General features: G+C 41.5%; 1 protein-coding gene across 1 annotated transcript in view; it reads left to right on the forward strand.

Moving 5' to 3' along the window:
- Nucleotides 1–5,736, forward strand: part of CDK14 (cyclin dependent kinase 14) — a 318,431-nt gene extending 312,695 nt beyond the window's left edge. The window contains exon 15 of the mRNA XM_053941947.1: nucleotides 1,512–5,736. The gene's annotated coding sequence lies outside the window, so the exon portion shown is untranslated. The remainder of the gene's footprint in view (nucleotides 1–1,511) is intronic.
- The last annotated feature ends 15,465 nt before the right edge of the window (nucleotides 5,737–21,201 follow it).

Genomic DNA, 21,201 nt, shown 5'->3' on the forward strand with positions numbered 1-21,201 from the left:
AGACAGTCCACACAAGCTCCAGACACATTTAGGAAACAGCCCATGAAGGAATCTAGAGGTGGTAGACCAAGCTCCAAGAGGGCCCAAGATGATTAATAACAAGATTTCATTAATCCAATTAGGTATTCTGGTGCTTAAAGAATAGAAGAAGAGCTCTCAAGAATCATGACAGGAACCCTGGAAATTACAGAACTTAAGATATAGAACTTAAGAACTTAAGAACATAGACATTGGGTGTTTTGTTGAAAGCCACAATTAAAGTGCTGTGCTTGAAATTGCAGTTCAAAACCGATGTCTTGTTTTTCTCCTGCTTTTGAAATGAGGACTAGACTAGATTAACTGGCACCTGCAACCAGTTTGATTTAAATGGTTTTAGGACATGCTAATACAAACCAGTTCCATGCTCAATGAATATTTCAGCATTCTTTTTTTTAAGGGATGAAATTCCTTCACATCTGACTGTCTTCCTGCAACAGCATTTTAAAAATGTATCAGGTCTGTAGTTCTAGTCTTGGAGAACTTAATAAATATATTTTCAGAATTTCTCAGGAAGTCTCTCTTTATTACTTGACATAGAATTCTACTTGGAAATTTATTAAGAGTTAAGTATGTTAATTATAAAATCCTTTCAGTGGCTTCAGTTCATCCAGTTCATCTAGCCTTCATTCAGCCTTCACGTGGCTCTTCCCTGCAGTTACTGGATACTTTGTTTTCCTGTCCCACATTCTCAGCCTGCCTCGTGTTTTGTGTAAACCTCAAAAACATCAGGATACCTTCGTGCAAATCCAGCCGTTGCTTTGAGCTTTTTCATCAGTAGAGTGAAAGACAACATAAGTGAAGCCATTGATAGTGTTTATTTTTGTATGTGAAAGGAGAGTTTGCAATTATCTGCCTAGTAATAGAAATACACTGAAATAAAGGTAAATACATTTAGACACAGCACACCAAGAAGCTCCATAACCTGATTATATTTGCAGAAATGTTTCTGATTTGTCTCAGGGTGCCCCGAACAACTCTCGGGAAGGAAAACTGAGGAGACCTTTTCAAAAACTAGTTAAAAGCATTGTTATGGAGGAGATCACTAGGGAGAAAGGGGGCAAAAAAAGAAAGGGGCAAAAAAAGCTTGTAAACTCCTGAAGCTCTGCCAGCATTTTTAGCAATATTCCTTTGCATTCAGGGGGTGTGACCACCTATAGAAGAGATGACTGGTTATGGCTGTCTATAATTTCTATGGAGAATGTCAATGCTAATGCTACCTGTGAAAATTAGCTCTTGGGGCACAGACACATGAAGATGGATTAATATACCTCACTTAGGTGACCACTCTGAAAACACTGGTGTTTTAAGTTCATTTTCCTGAGGTACCAGTTCTAAACATGCTTTGGAAGTCTGCCCTTCCCTCTGAGCTGGCACCTTCATAACTGGCTTTGGCCTAACCTATCTTTTTACCACGTGAAAAAAATAAAATGCAATTCATGAGGCTTATTATAATTTATATTGTTTCCTTACAGGATTAAATTTACCAGGTTGGAGGAGGGAAACAAAAACCTAATGAGGAGGCCGACACCAGGAAGGAACCACGGCCTGTTTCCTTTCTGTCTCTGTGGTGGATTTCATTCAAAAGAAAATTGAAGCTGGCAAGACCCTGTTTTTCCCTGCAATTTGTTTAAAACCCTTGCACGCATTTGGATACCTTGTGATTTCAGAGAACTATGTGAAGATTAAGCTTTTGCTTACTGATACATGGCATGTACTCTTTCAGTCTTTTGTGTTTGATTTTGTTTGATTTTCCACTGCAGCACTGCATCTTTGTAAGGATTTTTATGCTTTCACCAGCAATGTCTTAAATACTTTCAGACAACACATTTGGTGTTCACACTTCTTCAGTAACAACTGTACAAAAAGAGCCAACAGTGGCATAAAAGACCGTGTGTTTTCTTTGAGAATTGTGCATATTTTGCAACCAATGGGAAGACTATTTCTTCCCAGGGCAAGCCAAACTTGTCCGATCAGCTGACAATTACAGCACTTGCCACTCTTTCTCAAGTGTTGTTGGGTTATTTCTTTTATCATTATCCCCTCAGACCATTCATATCCATTTAAAAACATGGCAATAATTGCATGTTTACTTAGGTACTCTAAATTTGGTTACTCTGCTTAGGCTATGTAGCATGCCAGTTTTCAAAATAGGCCTGTGAGAAAGACAAAGCAAAAATGATGAGATGTATGCAGCTGACAGATACTCAGTGAGTTCCTTATGGTTTTATTCTCTTCAAGAATATATCTTTCCTTTTTTTATGGGTCTTGGCTAACATCTCTATATTTGTCCTCACACTAGTTACTTTTTGGAGTATTTTCTTGAAAACAGAGATGATGAAACTGTTCTGTTTAATTCAAGGCAGATACTGAGGTACAGAAAAACTTCATTTGAACAAGCCATTAGATCTTGCTGTGTTATTTTGCCATGTACAAAGCAAGGTGGAGAATTCTCCTCATCCCAGACCATTTGCTGTTCCACACCAAAGCATTTTTTGAGTTATTTTCCATAGGTATTCTGAGCTGATTGGAAGGCACTACATGATCCTTAGTCTTTAGATAGCTTTTCTGAATGAATCATTCAAATGCAAACTTTGCAAGAAACTAAGTTGTGTGTGTGATTTTAGAAAAGGAAGCCCCTGCTACATTTTGGCTGGGGTGAGCATTGTGTTCAGGATTGTGGAAAAACTGCTCTGTTTACAACTTTGCATTCAGAAAGGGCAAGGTATGGTGCAAAAATCACTGTTGAGTTATAGTCCTGCTCGGACAGAAGCACTTGCTAGGCAATATTATTCTACACATAATTTTGACATCCTTTGCTTGCTGGATGCATTGAATTACATTTTAAGGAAGTGTGGTAATGCTTTGGTTAGCTTTCAGTGTTTAAAAGGAGGGGAAAAGGATTTATGCTACTGCCATCTTATTAAACTCCAGCAGTGTTTAATAAGAAAAAGACACCAAATAAGGCAAATCCTTGAATGCACAAGTAGCTACAAAAGATCTCTTAATGAACTAGGACAGGAGTCTACACTTTCAAAGAACTGAACCGTGGAAATATTCTCAATATTTGCACAGCCATTAAAAGACAATTTTCCCTACTGACATCTCTGTTTCAGGATCTGCTAAAAGCCATCTGAAAGCCACTTTCAGTCACAATCATACATAGAACTTACTACAGTTCTTCCCCTGTGTTTCTAGGGGGAAAAGTGACCACTGAACTTTTGAATTTATCACACACTGAAACTGCCTTAGACGTGGTTTGTTTGGGTTTCATGTTTCCTTTTTTTTGTAAGAGAAAAGTCTTTTATACATTATCTTTGCTACTTAAATTGTGTGCAGTTTGATGATTAAAATTAGCTATTTTTAAAAAAACAAAACTTGCTGCAAAATCTGAAGAATTTTTGAAAACGTAACAAAGATTTTGATTAGGAATATAAGGGTAGTTTCATAGATGCTTCTATTTGACAGCTTAAATTTGAAGGCAAGCAATTACACTGCTCAACTAACCATCTGAAGGTTTAATATAGAGTAATTCCCCAATTGTTCCCACAAGCCTAGCACATTGCTATCCATAGTGACTCATGTACAGTATTTGCTCAAGGTATGTATGTGTGCATATGTGTGTGAACACACATGTGCATGTGAGATTATCCTCTCTGCCCAATTCCCACTTCTCAGCAACCACTGAAATAAAGTTGATCCAAAATTCTTCAAACTCAATTAACTGCCTGAATGAAAGTTCATAAATATCTAGGCTTCTAAATAGCAACTTAATCTTCAGCAGTAATGAAGTTATCTCACCTACTGATCATTAAGAGTGACCTACTTTCCGGGCACTCCAACTGCCTGTGGTGGCTTGGTTTTGCTGCTCTCGCATGGAGGCTCTGGGCCATGGGGACATTCTCCTGGCACAAAGGCAACCTAGGCTCAGCAGGATGGTGCTTTTCACATGAGCACTGCAAATTAATCTTCTGTAACATCAAATCTGCTGGGAAATAGCAAGGGGTTTTTTTGAGATAGTAGAAGCTCCTTTGCCCAGGGAACTAACAGTTGACACTACAGCCTTATTTCACTCTTCTCCCTTCCAGCAGAGCCCTTACCTGCACAGTTAGCTAGACACCCATCAGTAAGGACCCCCAGAGAGCTGCCTACCTCTCCAGCTGTTTTCACCACAGCTCTTCTCAGTGTTGCAGAATGGACTGTTTAAACCCTATCAATTCTCTTGAGACAGCTTCAGCAAAGATCAGTAGTGATCTTTTTCTGTCATCCTGAAATCAGTTCCCCAAAGAATCTTCAAAGACACAAGAAGTAGCCCAGCCTTCCAGATGTGAGTGCCTGGAACGTGATGTTTCACATTGTCAATGTTGTCATCTTGTTGAAGTCAGAAGTTGGCTTCAGTGACCAATAGTCTTTGTGGCACAGTCCTGGAGAAACTGTGGGATTTGCTCAGTCAGTAGCCAGCAGCAGCTTAACTTGCCTTTTCCTACCACTTGGCTGAGATCCAGTAGATCTGTCCTGGTGATACTTGAGAGCATGTGGCTTTGCTGCAAGATGGGAGAGCAGCAACAGGGCAGCAGGTATAGCAGGCAAATAAAAGTGGGAGGGCATGTTCTAACTCTCTGTGGGATCTAATATTAAGTGAATGGGGAAGGGAGGATGGTGATAGATATGGTCTGCATGATACAGAGGGTCCTTAAAAGTTCAAGTTCACAGAACTAAATTTATAAGTCAACCAGCTGGAGATTGCTCAGTCTTCTCTCATGCTGGGTTCAGATCAGCTCAAATCCACACCCAGCAGTCACCACCCCAGACAGGATACTCCAATAGTTCTGACATTACACTACTGTATGGGGTCCTACATCAGTTTGGTCCTTTTAATTCTCACTCTTACTTTTAATCAGAACCATAACTTAGGACAAGTCATCAGTACAACAGTGAAAATTCAATCTGCAGTAGACAGAGGCACAGGGGATTTTGCTTTCTCTTTGGTGCATAGGAGTTCTGCACTTCAGACTCCTGGGAAGAGAAAGCAAGATAAATAAATATATACCCTTTGGGTTGGTGGGTTATGTACGTCCCGTGTCAGTGCACACAACCAAATGTGTAGTCAATGCTCAATATATGAACATACAAAAAGCTGAATATACAAAATATTCATCTGTGAATATTACTGGGTTTGTGATCTTTGTTATATAAAAGGTTTAGGCTGTATAGACTAAGGAGTAAAATGCAGATACCCCCTATAAACAGAAGTAGGTTGCATTACTGAGCATAACAATACTCTCCCTACCAGCATTTAGGTAGAGTGATTGTATGTTACTGCCTTGCATTTTTCACATAAGCAAAAATTCTAAAAGTAAAGGATGCACTAATAATTCCCATCCCCCAAAATGCATTTCCATGGTGCTGCATACAAAATTCCTGCTTGCCAGCTTCCATGCGGATTTTTGTATGGTGCACTAAGAGGTATTCTTTTTTTAACAAATAAAAAATGGGAGGGCTGGTACATGAAAACAAAGTTAATGTAATTAAATATATATATACTTCAGAAGAACAGCATCGTAAGCAGTACAGTAAAATAAATGTCGCATTATTTGTTACACCTTGTAATTTGTCTGTATTATGAAAGATGTAATGGTTTGTCAGCTGTAACTGTTGTTTTCTTGTAACATCATATTGAATAAAGTGTAGCAGAATCTCTCTTCTCCTTTGTATATGTGATCTAGACCTAACCCAAGGAATAAAGCCTTTCTTTTCCTCTTTGTTCTCCAAAAACCAAACAAGGAAATGGTTGTAAACAAGAGATTTTTAAGGAATGAAAAGTACTTGGGAGCAGGCAGACACTAGAGAGTAATATGTTGAAAAGATTAGGCACTGATTCAGTCAAATATGAGCTTCATCAAATCTACAAGGCAGTGCTGACTACACAGGGCACAATTCTTTGCATTTCTGTCTGTAATAGTATGTTAATGGTTTGGTGTCTCTTTCCATTTTGTTATATATGTGACAAGGGACCTCTTTATAGCACACTGGAATTTAGCCAACGTAATAGAAAAGCCAGTATTCTGGGAAAAAAAAAAAAAAAAAAAAAAAAACAAGAAACCAAAAAAAAAAAACCAAAACACCAACCCAATAGGTCTGATTTAAATATATCATCATATGGAGGACGAAGTCTGGCTTGTTACAACTTCTCTTGAAATGGAAAACTGATCATTCTGGTAGAAAATCAGGCAAAACACACAATACTCACTTTTCACAACTTTCATGTGGAAGTGTGACTTAACCTTGTTCATACTTGATTATGTATTTCAATCAGTGAATGTATGCTGCCTTGACCCTTTGTCTATTTGTGTATCATAGCATTAGATAAGCAAGTGCTTGCTCACACTGTATATTATCAATATGTGTGTTCAGTATTTTCTCCTCCTTTCCATTGCTTCTAGCTTTTTTGGTACCAGTATCCTGCTAGGACCTATTTTTAGACAATGAATGCTGAATCAATGCAGTTTTCATTGACTTCGTTAGAATATTTGCCTGAAATGTTAGAATATGCTGTTTTAGCAAACACAAGAGTCTATAGGGGTAATTTTGATGTGGGATGGGGGATGGCTGGACAGCAAGCGCTCGTACTGTGTAGGCTGATAGGGCAGCAGTGCAAGCCTAGAATATGAATAATGGAAGGCCTAGATTATAGTCCTGGCTCCAGTTGATTAGAAATATTTGAAGATAAAAGGGTCTTCCTTGGAACTAGCACAATATAAGCTTGAATGTGGGTCTTCAGTATCTCAGGTTTTATCCAGTAGAAGAATGTTCTGGCCCCATTCGGATCACAGAGCACTTCAGGAGAAGAATCCTCATTTTCAATCTAGAAAGTTACTGCAGAATGACATCAGCTGCACCCAGAGGGCACTGCACAAAAACAAACAAAGAAAACACATGCATGTTCATCTATTTATATTTTACCCTCCATTCTCACTGGCTAGGACAGGTTTAGGAAGGTGTTGCCTTTTTATAGTGTAGATGAATAATTTGTAATCCTGACTCATTACCTGTATGGCAACTTTAACCTACAAATCCCTCTGATACAAATGAGGACCAAGAATTATTACCTAAAAAGGTTTGTATGTTTGAACACAGGGTACCAGGAAGCATGTTCAGAGTCAGCCTTTAATTATGTAGTATAATCCTTAAAGCTGTCTCCTGACCCCCTTGGCTGCACTCCTAGCCTGTTTAGCCGCAAGGTTTTCTTCCTAAGTTAGCCTGGCTGCTATGTCAAAGCAAGAGATGCATTTAGCTAGAATAGCAGCCACCCCTCCCCCAAGAAAAGAAAAAACAGAGAGAAGGTGTTGGAGCAACACTGTGCCACTGGGTTAACACATACAGTTTCTCAATAATGCCTCTTGTAAACCTCTGCAAAATAAACCCTACAGCAGTGGAAGGGCTTGCTGCTACCAGTGGGGGGTGGTGTTATGGACATTAGATTTGAGAGGCTTATATAGCACATGAGCGAGGATAAAGGGATACAAATCAGAGAAAAAAAAAAAAAAAACAACAAACCAACTGAAGAGAGTTAAAAAAAATATCCAGGGCCAAGTATTTACTGTTCATTTCCCTTGTGAGTGGTGTTATATATTGTCTGCAGTGAGTCATGCTGAGAGCGAGCCAGGCACAATAATAGCTGAGAGCAGTCCTGCAGCCCCTTCGTTAATGCTTCTGCCCGCTGATACCGAGTTGGGCAAAAGAAAGTGATTCCAGAAATGTTCCTTTTATTTTTCCCCCTTTCTCTTGTTTCCCACAGGACCCACTAGTGATTGCTGGGGCTGTACTACCTTGAAAGAACAGCTAAATTAAAATCAAACATTTTAAAATTAATTTTTCACAGACCCATATGGTGATTCACAAAAAAGACATAACGGCTCTAAGTGTTATACCAGATATTGCAGCGCTGTATATCCCAGTAAAGTCTTGAAGCCTAAAGAGATTTATAATATCATAGAAACATTTCAACCTCATCTTTCAACTAGAATTAGGACTATAGTGTAGGCGTCACAAGGGTGTAGTATCTTACAATCCAGCTAATTATAAATTTGTTCCCAGCTTTCACCTGAGGAGCTCAGAGATATTCATGCCTCAAAGAAATGAACTGTATACACAGCTCTGGAATATACCATACAGATGTAAAGATCCATATTTTTGTAGAAGAAAAAAACCACACCCCAAAACCCAACTACAGATTCGGTTTTTTTATTTTCCAAACTGCATGGGCAAAAACACCTGAAAGAGTATTTCACTTGGTGTTTGGTGAAGACTGAACATTGAAGATACTTTTTTAGAACAGTTTCTTGCAACAACAAAGTGTAATTTCTGTGTTCAAATCAAGTCCTGTTTCACAGTACAAACAGCTCCAAAGACATGCCAAAGTGTTGTGCTCTAACAGGACTGTGAAGAGTTGTTCATTGATCAAATTCCCAGCATCACGACAGTGTGGAGCAGGAGAAACTGCATGTACCAGCATTCGCTGGGAAATACTGTAAACATGAACTGCTACTTGTCTGCATCAGGAGACACAACTTTCAGAGACCATATCAGATGTTCTTCTATAAGCTCTTTTATTTTTTTTCCCGTAACACATAATATAGACAGCAAAGGAGAAATTAGTTCCTTCATGGAAGGTTGTACTCTACAGCAACCCCACACAGGGTAATTTGGAACACAACTGCCTCCTTGGTGGGGATATGAATCATGGAAGAGCTGCACTTCTGGTCTCCCACATCCACTAGGTTCTCTCCAGAAATGCCTGTTTGCATCTGGGCAATGTACGTGTTTTCATTGCTGGCTGTTTAGTTTGCACTCATGTACACGGAGTGACTAACGTGGAATAGCAGGAACCTGCAATTTTGAGAGCAGCTCCTTTAGTGGCCAGAGGTACCCCTCTCTTCTGCCAGTCCAGAGACAGCAGCGAGTGAGCAGAATGAGGATTTGCTGCTCCATAGCTTCAGCCATTCTTCCAAGCTCTTCTGTTCTTGGATACATCTGTTGGTGCATCAGGACTGGAGGTGGAAAAAGTAGGAGAGAAGGCATGAGACGGATATGTGTTCCACCTGGGGACAAGGTCATGAACCTGGCAGTGGTTAGGATATGGTCACACGTTAAGTTCCGGTGTTTTAGAAAATGCCCTTGTTTTAGAAATTTGCAACATGTTCACCCTACTGCTAGCTGGGCCTTTCTTTTATGACCCATACCTGAGAAACAGGCATTTGGATATCCTTTCCCCAAGCACTTGCAGTTTAGATTTAGGACAACCAGTTGATCAAAGGAAAGAGGAAAATCTCAGAGGGTTTCAAATGAGCCCTTACAAGCCCCTAAATATGAGGAAGTGTACTATACATTCACCACCTGTAATAACACAGAGCTTTGAACACCCCAGGGTGTTTCTGCAGTGTTAGCCAGCAGGGTTCCCTATGACAGCACTGCCGAAGTAAACAATACTCAGTTTTTGGGAGAGAATGCTCGTGACAAACCCCAGTTTGGCAGCAGTGCCAGGTGGGCTGACAATCGCCACTTTAACCAGGGGAAGAAAGGAGCCGGGGCCTGGGAATAACATCAGCTCTTACTGAAGGCCTGATGAGACTGAAGCCAAAGTAAGTGTGTCCCCTGCTCCTTGTCAGTGCTGTGTCTAAAAAACAACCAAACCATCGGCGGCTCACTCTGTGGGATCTCCCAGCCCCTTCCCCCACTGGTCGTGTTAACTCTACAGGAACTGCATGGTGAGAAACCACAGCACCCTTCCAAACACTGGGCCCGGTGATTCCCGCACCTGCAACTCAAGCTGCTGAGCTGCTTTGCACCGAAATGTTTTGACTGCAGAAATCTGTCTGGTAGGAGGGAGTGCCAGGAAGGAACAAGGAGCACATTCAGGTGCTGACACCACTGAGGTGCCCGGTGTGCTCAGACAAGCTTTCGTTCCCCACAGGCGCCGCAGACATGGGGAGGGCTGGTGGGAGGACAGGGCCACAGCCCGAAGCACCGTTCGTGGGCAGTCCCACAGAGGTGAAGCTCCGTCCTGCCGCTGCCCGGTTCCGCACGGCGGCCGAGGGAGCACCGGGGACCGCCACGTGCCAGGACTGCCCGCGCAGGGCGGGAAGGGCCGGGAACAGGGCCGGGAAGGGTCGGCTGTGTCTGCGCCCGCTGGGAAACGAGCAACTCCCGCCAACGCGAGGGAAAAACTGCTCCGGAGTGTCCGCTGTGGAGCGGGAGGAGCACTGAATGCCGAGCTGGGCAGGGTGCGGCCGCCGCTGGCTTTGGCGCGACGGAGCAGCCGTGCTGCCATGAGAGGCGGGATCGGGGAGGGTCAGGCTTGTCACTGAGATTTTCCGGAGGTTGTAGGAAATGCCGCTACGAATGGTCTCCTCCCCGCTTTCAGCCGCGGCTCCGGGCTGTCGGGCAGGATGGGTGCTGAGTGCTGGGACAAGCCAGGCCCTTCGGTCCCCTCACGGCGTCCCAAGCGGCCACAGCCTGGCCCTCAGCACTGCTTCTGCCTGCCGGCATCCTGGGGCCACGGGGGATCCCAACCCCGACCTCGCCTCTTTCCCATAGCCTTCCAAACGCGGCCACCTCCAGGGTTTCACGGCATCATAGAATGCCTAGGTTGGAAATGGCCTTGGACATCATCCTCTGGCCTTGGGCAGGGGCTTCTTCCACTAGACCAGGTGGCTCAAAGCCCCATCGATCCTGGTCTCGAACACTTTCAGGGATGGGGCAGCTCTAGCTTTTCTGTGCAGCCTGTTCCACCATCTTAGCACATCTGAGAACACTGCTCCATCCATCAGTTCATGTGCAACACCTTCAATCTTGTGTACTATATTGCCTTAAATCCCTAATCTGCCTTCAGATAGATCCATGCAGCTACTGGGCTTTGGACTGGTGTGTGAATACCTGGAGATGGAACTGGAGTTTGTCATTACTAAAACACAGTACTCATACTTGCCCCAGATGCTGATCTTTTATTAATTTCTTCAATACAGAAAGAGAAAAAAATGCAGCCAAGTTCTTTAAAGATATCTCTGGAGCCTGAGTTAGAGAAAATGGCCTTAGGTGGATTTTTTTTTCCTTTTTTTTTTTTTTTTTTTAATTTTTAACGTGGACATTTACTACAAAGAGAGAAAGAAAATGTGTTGTTTAATCTCTCTTGAATTTCTGCCTGGTTTATTTTCACACATATGATCTCTCTTGTTCTCTGGTAGTAATCACATAAACAACTGATTAACAGATGATCAGCCTGTACTGTTCCAATCTGCAGAATGTGATGCAAGGGGGAAATGGGGAAATCTACACTAAATATTTTTCTTTCATATCTTAGTACTACACTGTCCCAACAAAGAAATCGGGGTTGCAGCAGCATACACACTTTTTTTTTTAAAGTGTCCTGCAGCACTTACACAAATCCCCCAGAGCTCTCCCTGCACCTTCATTCAATTTAATTGCTTTTCTTAATCTGGGACTGTTTGATTAGAGCTGGTTGGAAGTTTTCGTAACAAGGCAAGGTTATTCAGCAGCTTATCAGGAGAAAAAGACTTATCTTTCAATTAATTTGCTTCATCTGTGGATTGCCAGGATCTCAGGTTTCTCAGCCCAGTGACAGGATTCCGTTTGAATGACTGTGGGGCTGGAGACCTCAGGGATTTTTGGGTTTTTGCCACAGAGCCAGGAGCCAATGCAATTCTCTAGTGTGTGCAGCTATGGGACACTGCAGATGCCAGAAATCATTGACTATTTTGGTTTCAGACTCCACGAGCTTATGTCATGAAACTCTCCAAACTGCCATCTCCAGATATTTCAGTATTTCAGTTTAGACACCATATTTCCATGTTCATGGTTTTGCTTTTAGTTTGGAATGAAGAGTTTCTAGAAAACATTTTGCCATGATAGAATGAATTACTGATCATCATTAGCAATGAAACCTGCCAAGAGGGAATAACAAGCTGCACTGGTAGGAGGAGGCACGTGGTAAATTCGGACTACCACTAGGAAAATAATGACTTCATAGCTCATCCTACCATTTAGGCAGGGGAGATCTGGTTTTAATCTGGTTTGAAATCTGTTTGAATCCTGGAAACCCTGAAATAATATCTTTTTTTGTCTTTTTGCATTGATTTCAGTAGCATTAGGACTTTGTCCAGGATGGCTTGCTGAGATAGACACAGCAGTTTAAACACAAATTGGAGCTGTGTCTATATTCCATTTTGTGAATGTTGATGGCTTATGCAAGTAGGAAGCCAAGCTTGATAGCCTTATAATTTGTTAATTATATAAGTTGCCACAACTACACGGTTTACCAACGGAAAAATTTACATTTTTTTCTCTTTCAACATATTTTCAGATTTTATTGGTACCATTGTTTCACAGTTCTCTTTGTTTACCTTGAGGTGATGACAGGTTTTTTTATCTGCTATGAATACAGATATATGCATTTCTGGGGAAAAGGAATGTGGTTGTCTAAGTACTGCAGTTCAAAAAAAAAGGAATCCAAACTCTTCTTTATGCTTGGTATTACATCATTTGAAACATCATACTATCTCAAGATCTTCTGAGGATAGAAACTGCATCATAGTGGAAAGATTAAAATCTTAACTTTCATTAGCATAAAGGTTCCATTTGTTGTTTTGGCAGAATCAACAGCTACTAGGCTTAAAACCTGTTCTCATTACAGGAGTGTAATGTGTAACTTCAGTACCAATGGAAAAAAAAATGCCATCTGTAGGAGGTCATTATTTAACAAAAATATATCTCCATTCTGTTAATTGTTGTGCTAAGAAACCTTTAATGGAAAAAACACTGAAGTAGGACATAGAGGTTAAAGTGAAGTCATTAACATTTTATTTTGTTTGTACTCAAAATTGGTTGCAGCCTTTGCTTTCTGCTGTGATTTGTCTCTAATCAGCATTCCCACTGTTCTGAAAAAATTGAATTCTAAGTTGATACAGGAGATGCATATAAATAGATCTCCCCTCTCCTCCTGTGAGGGCAATTTATGCAAAATAAGTTTAGGGGCTCTGGGATTTAAAGTTTACTGACTTTTGTCTGTGTGAACTGGAATGCCACTTTGCAGGTGGTGGAATTACCTGCCTTAAGGGGGATTGTTAGCACATGAATCAAAACTGTCTGACTAATGTAGAACATCTCAAACAAAAGGATTAGACAATAGCTGAGACAAACCAAGATGCATTTTAAATCAGCTCAAGTTAAATTAGGTGCTTTTTAGTCTAATACTGCTCTTAAGTATAATGTTGAACACTGGCTGTGAGAATAGGCTGATTCTTGTTTTACTACAGAGAAGATGCCATCTATTTATCCTTGAAAAGTCTTTACCCATGGAAATGGTACTTGCTTATCTGTATGTGCTTCATTCATAAAGGCAGAGCACAGTATTCCTCCGTGCCACAGTCCATAGTGATTCTCCTTTGATTATGTGCATAACACTCTAAGGAATGAGGCAATTGTGCACACATATTTTCTTGTATTTTTATATTGAAAAAGAGTGGGGCTTTTTTTCAGATGCTCGTTACATTCTGCTCCTACTTAGAAACATTTGCAGTAGCAGCCTCAATATGATGTTTGTCCTTGAGAATCCTCCTACAAAGGCACCCATACCTAAACTCAGATCCAATGCTCTGGGACTGTGGGATATTGCAAATTCTGTGTTTCATCACTTCCAAACTTTGCAGGAAAACTTAGAGCATCAGTGGACTAAATACTATTCAGCTTGATGGCAAGTGAAAAAGATTATTTCTGGTGTAAGGAAAAAAAACCAGGCAGGTCTGCAGGGTGCTTCCTGGCATGCTAATCTCGGTTTACTGAAGTCTCCCTTTGGGTATAAAAGAGGCTTAGCATGCTTTGGGTATAAGGGCCTAACATGCTGCCTGCCTCCATCTCCAAACCTGGAACTATGGGAATCTGAGAGAAAGAAAATGGAGTGCTTTCGACCAATTCTGATCCTACTGAAATGGGAGCTTAAACAGAATTTGGCCCTTAAATGTAGTGAAGGCGCAGAGTTTACTGCAAAGAGGGTGCCCCATGTTGGTTGTTAAAAAGGACTGGTGGGATGGCATTCAATAGATGCCAGTTGCCCATCACACTGTTCTATCACTCCCCTCCTCAGCAGCACTGGGACGGAGAAAATTAGATGGAAAAAAAATCATGGGTCAAGTTAAAGGCAGTTTAATAAAGCAAAAACAAAGTCCATGCAGAGATGCAAAGGAAAACAAGATTTATTTTCTACTTCTCATCAGTGTTCAGACACTTCCCAGGAAGCAGGACTTCAGTGTGCCTAGCAGCTCTTCTGGAAGACAAACATTGTATTGACAAATGCCTACCCTTTCTCTTGGCTTTTATTGTGAGCAGATGCCAAATGGTATGGAATATCCCTTTGGTCAGTTGGGGTCAGCTGTCCTGGCTGTGTCCCTTTCCAACTTCTTGCCTGCTCCCAGCCCACTGTAGGAGGCAGATTGTTGGAGAGGCAGCACAGATGCTGTGCCAGCACTGCTCTGCAGTAGCCAAAGAGTGCTCATCAACACCTCGCTGGCTACTGATACAAAGCACAGCACTGTCAGACCCAATACAACTGGGCAGCAGTTTTACTCTGGGCAACAGCTTTTGGAACTAGAAATGCTGAGGAACCGGACTAATGTTCTCAGCGAAGAACTAGCAATACTTCTTATTTTAACTAAACCTGCATGAATAACTGGTCCTATTTGGAGAAAAACTGTGCTGACAATGTTTTAAAGAAAAAGGGAAAAATATTGTTGGATATACATGAAACCAGAATTTTTCAGACTGTCAGATAAGGAAGGCTTTTTTACATGTTGAATAAGTATTTCATATTGATCTGGGACATCTCTAAAGAGCATCAAAACAATGTAAAAATAAACTCATTCAGGCTGACTGGAACAATATTCACAAAATTGAGGAGGGCATATCCCCTGCTGCATTCAGTGGTGTGAACTTTGACTTTTTAGGTAAGAGACTCCAACTGCTCCATAATCCCCAGGTTTTCCTCTCAGAAAAAAATGTCCTAGCTGCCAGGCTGTCCAAATCATGCCACACAGGCAGATCAAGTGAAATATCTGCAATTGATGTTGCCTGAGAAAGTAGCTCTGCTGGATTCAAGGCTGCTGAGCAACCTGTGCACCATGGGGTGGGACAGGTAAAACAGCAGAAGCTGTGGTGGTGTGCACTGCCTTGTGTCCCTCCTCCACCACCAACCCAGCCCTGCTCCCAGTGTTCTGAGAGATGTAGAGCTCTCGGCCACTTGAAGACATTGGTAACTGTGATGAAGAAAATTCACTGTGGCTGCAGAGATACAAAGGGAGCCTCTCTTGAATGCTGATGTGTCCAACTTCATGTAACTCATGAACATTCACTGATTAAGAAAATGGGTGATGATTATGGTCTGGGCTGCTGTCTAGGGTACTTATCTGAATTTTCTATTCTCTGCTTTCAAGTGTCTTCAGGGCAAAAAAATTGAACTTGTCTCACCTAGAATCAGTATCATTGTGAAGGAGGTAGGAGGTCCATGATTCTAAGACCCAGCTTTTAATAAGGTAGGAAAAGGAGTGGATATCCACCTCCAGACCTCCAGTCTCACAAGATGTAGTTGGTGTGGCACATGGCACTCTTTTCCCATGTTCTATTGTTTCAGAAATTGATTTCAAGACAGTTTGTAAGTCTTGCGTGAAAAGTCAAAGCAAAAAACTATTGCAAAACCACCAAATAATCCTTTCTACATTTTATTTCAGGTGAAACTGTTGACTAAATTTGACTTGACTTGACAAGTGTTTGCATTTTTCTGTGACTAAGTGATTCCTTGCACAGTCTGTGCTTAGCTCTGGCTTCAGCTCTGCTGTTAGTTCACCCTCCTTGTATTCTGCTTTGGGAGCATTTAAGATAGCTGCTCCCTCTCTGAGTCACAGCCTTCTCCACAGGGATGGGTGGACATACTAGCCATGCAGTTGCACTCACTTTCCCAAAGAAGTGGTTTCCATGATAAACACCTGAGGCTCTAAAGCCCTTTCCAAAACCCTCATCTAACAGCTGTTGTCTATATATACATTCTACTCTAGTAAACATTTCATTCGCTCTATAATCTGTGGAAAATGTAGCAATCGATTTCTGAGCAGTGTTACTAAAAGCTGTGGCTACTTTGTTTTCATTTGGAGTGTGTAAATGGCTTTTTGACAGGTTTGACTTCTGGGCAGTTCCTGGCTGAAAATGCTGTCATCAGCCTTGCTTTCCCTCCTGGCCTGTCGCAGGCAAGCCATCCTGTGATCAAACAGCAGCCTGCAACTATCAATATCCATTAGCTGGACTTCTTAGCTGCTGTGCACTGCTCCTCAGAATACTGGACGTAGAGCTGGCCAGAGGCAGATCTTCATCTTCAAAATATAGGTCTTATGAATACACATCTTGGGGACATTTTGAGCCATGAACAATGAAACTGTACAGCTTGCTTTACCTTGGTGCTCTCCACCCACACTTAGATGTCACATCCTGCTGGAGGATTTTTACATGTAAATTTGGGCTACCCTGTGGATCCCCATCCTCTTCTCTCCTGCAAACCTGGCTTCTTATTTAAAGCTTTCACTGAAAGGGTGAACTCAGATGGGAGGAGGGTGTCTGTCTGCTTTTCCAACTTGCATATCTCAAAGCACAAGAGAGAGGGGTGATTTGGCCCTTGCCCCCTCTCACAGCCACAGCTGCAGCTTCAGAGAACCACAGGAGGTGTTTCCAGCTCTGCTTCCTGCACTCCTCATCCAACAAATGAGAGGTTTTCTGCCTCTCTCCCAATGGTTCCACTTTTTCTGAACCACCCCACATGTAGGCCCTCCATGTGTCACTGCCTGTTTTTAGCTATTCCTCTATCACTGTAGGTTTCTCTGGAAGTGAAAAGGCAGCTTCCTTGTGTGGGGTAGCTTTGCCACATGGAGATCCACAAGCAAGGCAGCTATGCTCCTATGAATGCCCCCAAGAACTCAGCTATCCACTGCATGGGAGTCTCAAGAGACCAAGCCCACTTGGGTGTGGAGAGCACTCAACATTTTCCAGGGTTTAGTGTGCATCATGGCTGTCTCCTGCCCCATCAAAATGGCCTTAATTTGCAGCACAAAAATTCTCAAGTCCTCCAACCCCAAACCTGGCTGCCACTATCTGAGGAAAGAAAGCCCATAGAAATATCTCCTCTAAGTAGTCTTCCAGCTTTTAACAGTGTCCAACCAAAGTGCATCCTGAGTGAAGGTGAGGGCCTGTCAGGGGACAGTGAATGCTTTCTTACTGCCCCATGAGACAGCAGCCTAAGTAAAATTGCCAGGAGGAGCCATACCAAACTAACCAGAGCATGCCTGTACCTCAGAGCCGAATTCCATACCTAGCCCTGCTGAACGCACTGCTTGGCTTGGACATTCTCCTTGTCCTTTACATCCAGATAGCTGAACTGTATCAACTTCTTCCTGTAGTGCTGTGCTCGTGAAAGAAACCTGGAATGTCATATTTATTGGACAATTTTTAATTTGGGACATCAGTGAGAGTTGTTTATAATTCTCCAACAGCTTTTTTCTGCATGATCTCTAGTTCCCTGTATTTCCCAGCTGTAGCTCACATGTGCCTCTTTATTTAGTGCCATCAGTGGATATACTTAATGAGCAGAATCTTTCTGTTGGTTTCTGCTGGATATTTCTAATTGCCAAAGTGTCTTCTTAGTGGTCTCTAATGATCTGTTTTATATGGTCACCCTGTGGATAGCACAAGCCCACATCATACTGTAGACTAGGGATCAGTCTGGAGATCACGCAAAGACACAAACATGCTGAGAGGAAAATGAGCTGCCACCCATGTGTATTTGAACTCTAATTTTGTACTTTCATATTCCCATTCTCCTGTGTTGCAGGTCTTCGTGGCAGGGATATTTCTAAATCTCACAGTCCTGGCTTTCTGTTTTTCTCTATCTGTTGTAAAGCAGAAGTATTTTTGCTATAGTTAGCCCCAAGATGTATAAATAGAACTGGAAAAAACAAAAAAAAAAAAAAAAAAGGAAGCAAGCCTTTAAACACTTGTGTATCTTTAATAATAGTGATTTTTGTAGAGTCAAAAAGATCTCTTTTTTTATCCATCTACTGTGTTAGCTTTTATCTAGGTTTGTGGGTTGTTTTGCATAACCCTGTTTGCGGGCCTGCTTCAACAAGGCCCAAATAGTTGTTAATCATTTGTGCTTTATTATCAGAGGGTTACTGCACAATAAAGTACTGTCACTTCATTCTCTGCTGCTTTCCTCACCTCCATTTCTTCAGAAAACCAGATGCCGCTATCCTTCCTGCAGTCTTGCCTGTAACTCTGTCACATTTGTACATGTATATTGTCTTCTGAAATCTCTGTTTAGAGAAGTCCTTCCCTAGCAGCAAGTGAACTTTGCAATACTCAGTTATGGTGCACAGTGTATCTCCCCACTGCAATTCATTCCACTCTAAAGTAAGAACTAACCTACTGAGATGCTTGTTTCTGGGTGAGCTTGGGGTTATCAAGATCCTTAGGAACAATAACTTTCTGCAGTGCCTGAACCTCTGATGAATGAGCAAATCAGCTATGTGCCTGGAGTCCATCAGGGAGAGCAGTAATAGTGAGCTGATTTTGCAATGCAGCCAGCACTGGAATGGACAGCCTGAGGCTGGGAGTGCTCTAGGGAAGGTGTGTGTATCCTCTTCAGGCTTTATCACTCAGCTGAGATTTTCAGCAAGATGGTTAAGAGACAAAATCGATTAATCAGCTGGGCAATTCCTACTGAGGATTAAATCTGTTGAATCCCTATCACTGTGGAAATTAAGGAACTAGTAGTGAGTGTCTGTCTATAAACCAGATATCAGACAACCTGCTCAGCACAGCTGATTTCTTGAGAGCCCTTTCAGCCCCAGTTTCTGACTGAATCTGGGAAAGTTGCTGCTTGTTTAAATTATGCTAAAAAAGGATACAGGGAACGTTAAGAGGCATGGCTACTGCTAGAGATGTTTCTACTGATTGTTTTGTAAGTCACACACTTTTGTGACTGAACTCAGAAACAAGCTGCATCTTAAAAAAGCTAACAGACAAGAAAATTGTCCCATAAAGTCAGAGCATAGACAGTCTGTTCTTAGAGATGAGTCCCAACACTACAGTCTGGTTTTCAAAGAAAAGTACTAGCTCTACTTATCCTTTGCTTGGATATAGATACTGCTTGTGAAATTGGAGCTAAGGTCAGCAGCCAAAAAATGTAGCTGCTTGGGATTAGCATTTTAACTCTAGACTATCAGTACTGATTGCTTTTACAGATATTTTATTAGTGTTCAGGAAAAGAGGAATAGAATATAGCATACTCTTCCAAACACACACTCCCTTGTTATAAAAGCATATTATGGGAGATACTTCTGCTTAGACTTCTTTTACCAAAACAAGATTTTAATTTTAAGTGTCACAGACTCTTATAGTGTATTCTGCGCTGGTTTGGGTTTATTTTCCTGGTTGCCATTTATTTCATCATATGCCTGGGACTCCAAGACACAGCCAGACAGATCTGCTGAACACATGAATACTAAGGCGGTGGTTTCCCTAGTAACAATAACCATGTAACAGCTCTCATAACTTCCTGCCCTTCCTTACGGGATTTGTTTGTGTGTTTCTCACTGGTTTAGATAGAGGAGACACCAAAACTGAGGCTGGCTAAAAGGCATTCAGGATGAGCTTACTGGAAGTGCAGAGATAGAAAAAATGACTGCTGCATTTGCAAGTGGTGTTATTACAGAGTCTGGCTTTGGTTTGTTTTATGGGAATAATCCCGGGGGCATGCTCTAGCTGTCTCAGAGCATGGGCTGAACAGACTCTACTACAACTCAGAATCTTACTTCAGAATGTTTTTTTTTACAAATGTAACTATTGTCATAATGGATTAAGTGTGGCATTGAGTCAGTAATCAATTAATGGAAAGCAGAGCGGGGTAACAAATACAGACCTTAAATATGCAGCCTCAATGCAGGACTTACTGCTAGCACTTTAGGGAAGGTGAATTAAGTAGCATTTGGGAACATGTACTTCTGGGGTCAGACTGCTAGCAGGGTTTTGTCTGATTGGCATGCTCTTGCTGTGGAAGAAAAGGGGCGATTCATTCTCTAATACATTGCAAAGTATTCCTCAAAAAAAGCAACTATTGCGCTATTCAGGTAGAGGATTCTGGTAGGCATGTTATGTATGATCGTTAAATTGGGTTATCTTTTTAGCCTTCTAATCAACCAGCCTATTTACATCTCACTCTAAACCAAGTGAAAAAATCTGCAGTACTAAACCCAGGTATTAAATCTGCTTCTTCAGGCACTGAAAAGCTGAATTCCTGTATTTCATTAGCCATTGTTCATATATGTGTATTGAATGTTGTGGCCACTTGCGCATCATTTTTTACATCAAAAATTACTTTTGCTGAAAAATAAAGGTTGGTATTATCTGTCAGTTCTCTATAAAGCTCTGTCTTAAGATTGATCTGTTCCTGAACAAGCTGAAATGATTTAGTATGTTGCTAGAAGGAAGAACTGATAAGAGCCAAACTGCAATCAGCTGTGAGTTTACTATTAAGATAATAAACGTGAACAGGCACTGTGCAGAGATCAGCCATGCTTTCCTTTTTCCAGATTTTTGACCACTATGAAATCATGACATTATCTTAAAGCTGACACATGTAACTCTAGTCATACAGATATTTACAGCTAAAAATGATAAGCTTGATCCTGAGAGATGCTGGGTATACCCATCCTTGCTGCTTTTAATGGCAGTTCTGGGTGGTTCAGAGCCTTTGGATCAGATTAAGATCATCTCAACAAATCACAGTGAGGAAGACAGAGAGGAAATGGCTATCAGAAAATCAAAGACAGGCTAAGATTTTATCCTTATCACACAGAGGTGAGGTGCCTCAAAGCAATATACTGATTCCCTTCTCAGGCTATATCAAATATCAGGACTGGCCAATGTTCTTTAATTCAGGGCAGCCATAGAAATAAGCATGAGCACATTTGCAATTAGCACTTACACTGCCCCAGCAGGTAGAACTCCCACTATCACAACACTATCTTCCCAGGTACTATATTTTAGACTAGGTGTTTA

This window comes from Vidua chalybeata, chromosome 1 (genome assembly GCF_026979565.1).
Source record: "Vidua chalybeata isolate OUT-0048 chromosome 1, bVidCha1 merged haplotype, whole genome shotgun sequence".
NCBI lineage: Eukaryota > Metazoa > Chordata > Aves > Passeriformes > Viduidae > Vidua > Vidua chalybeata.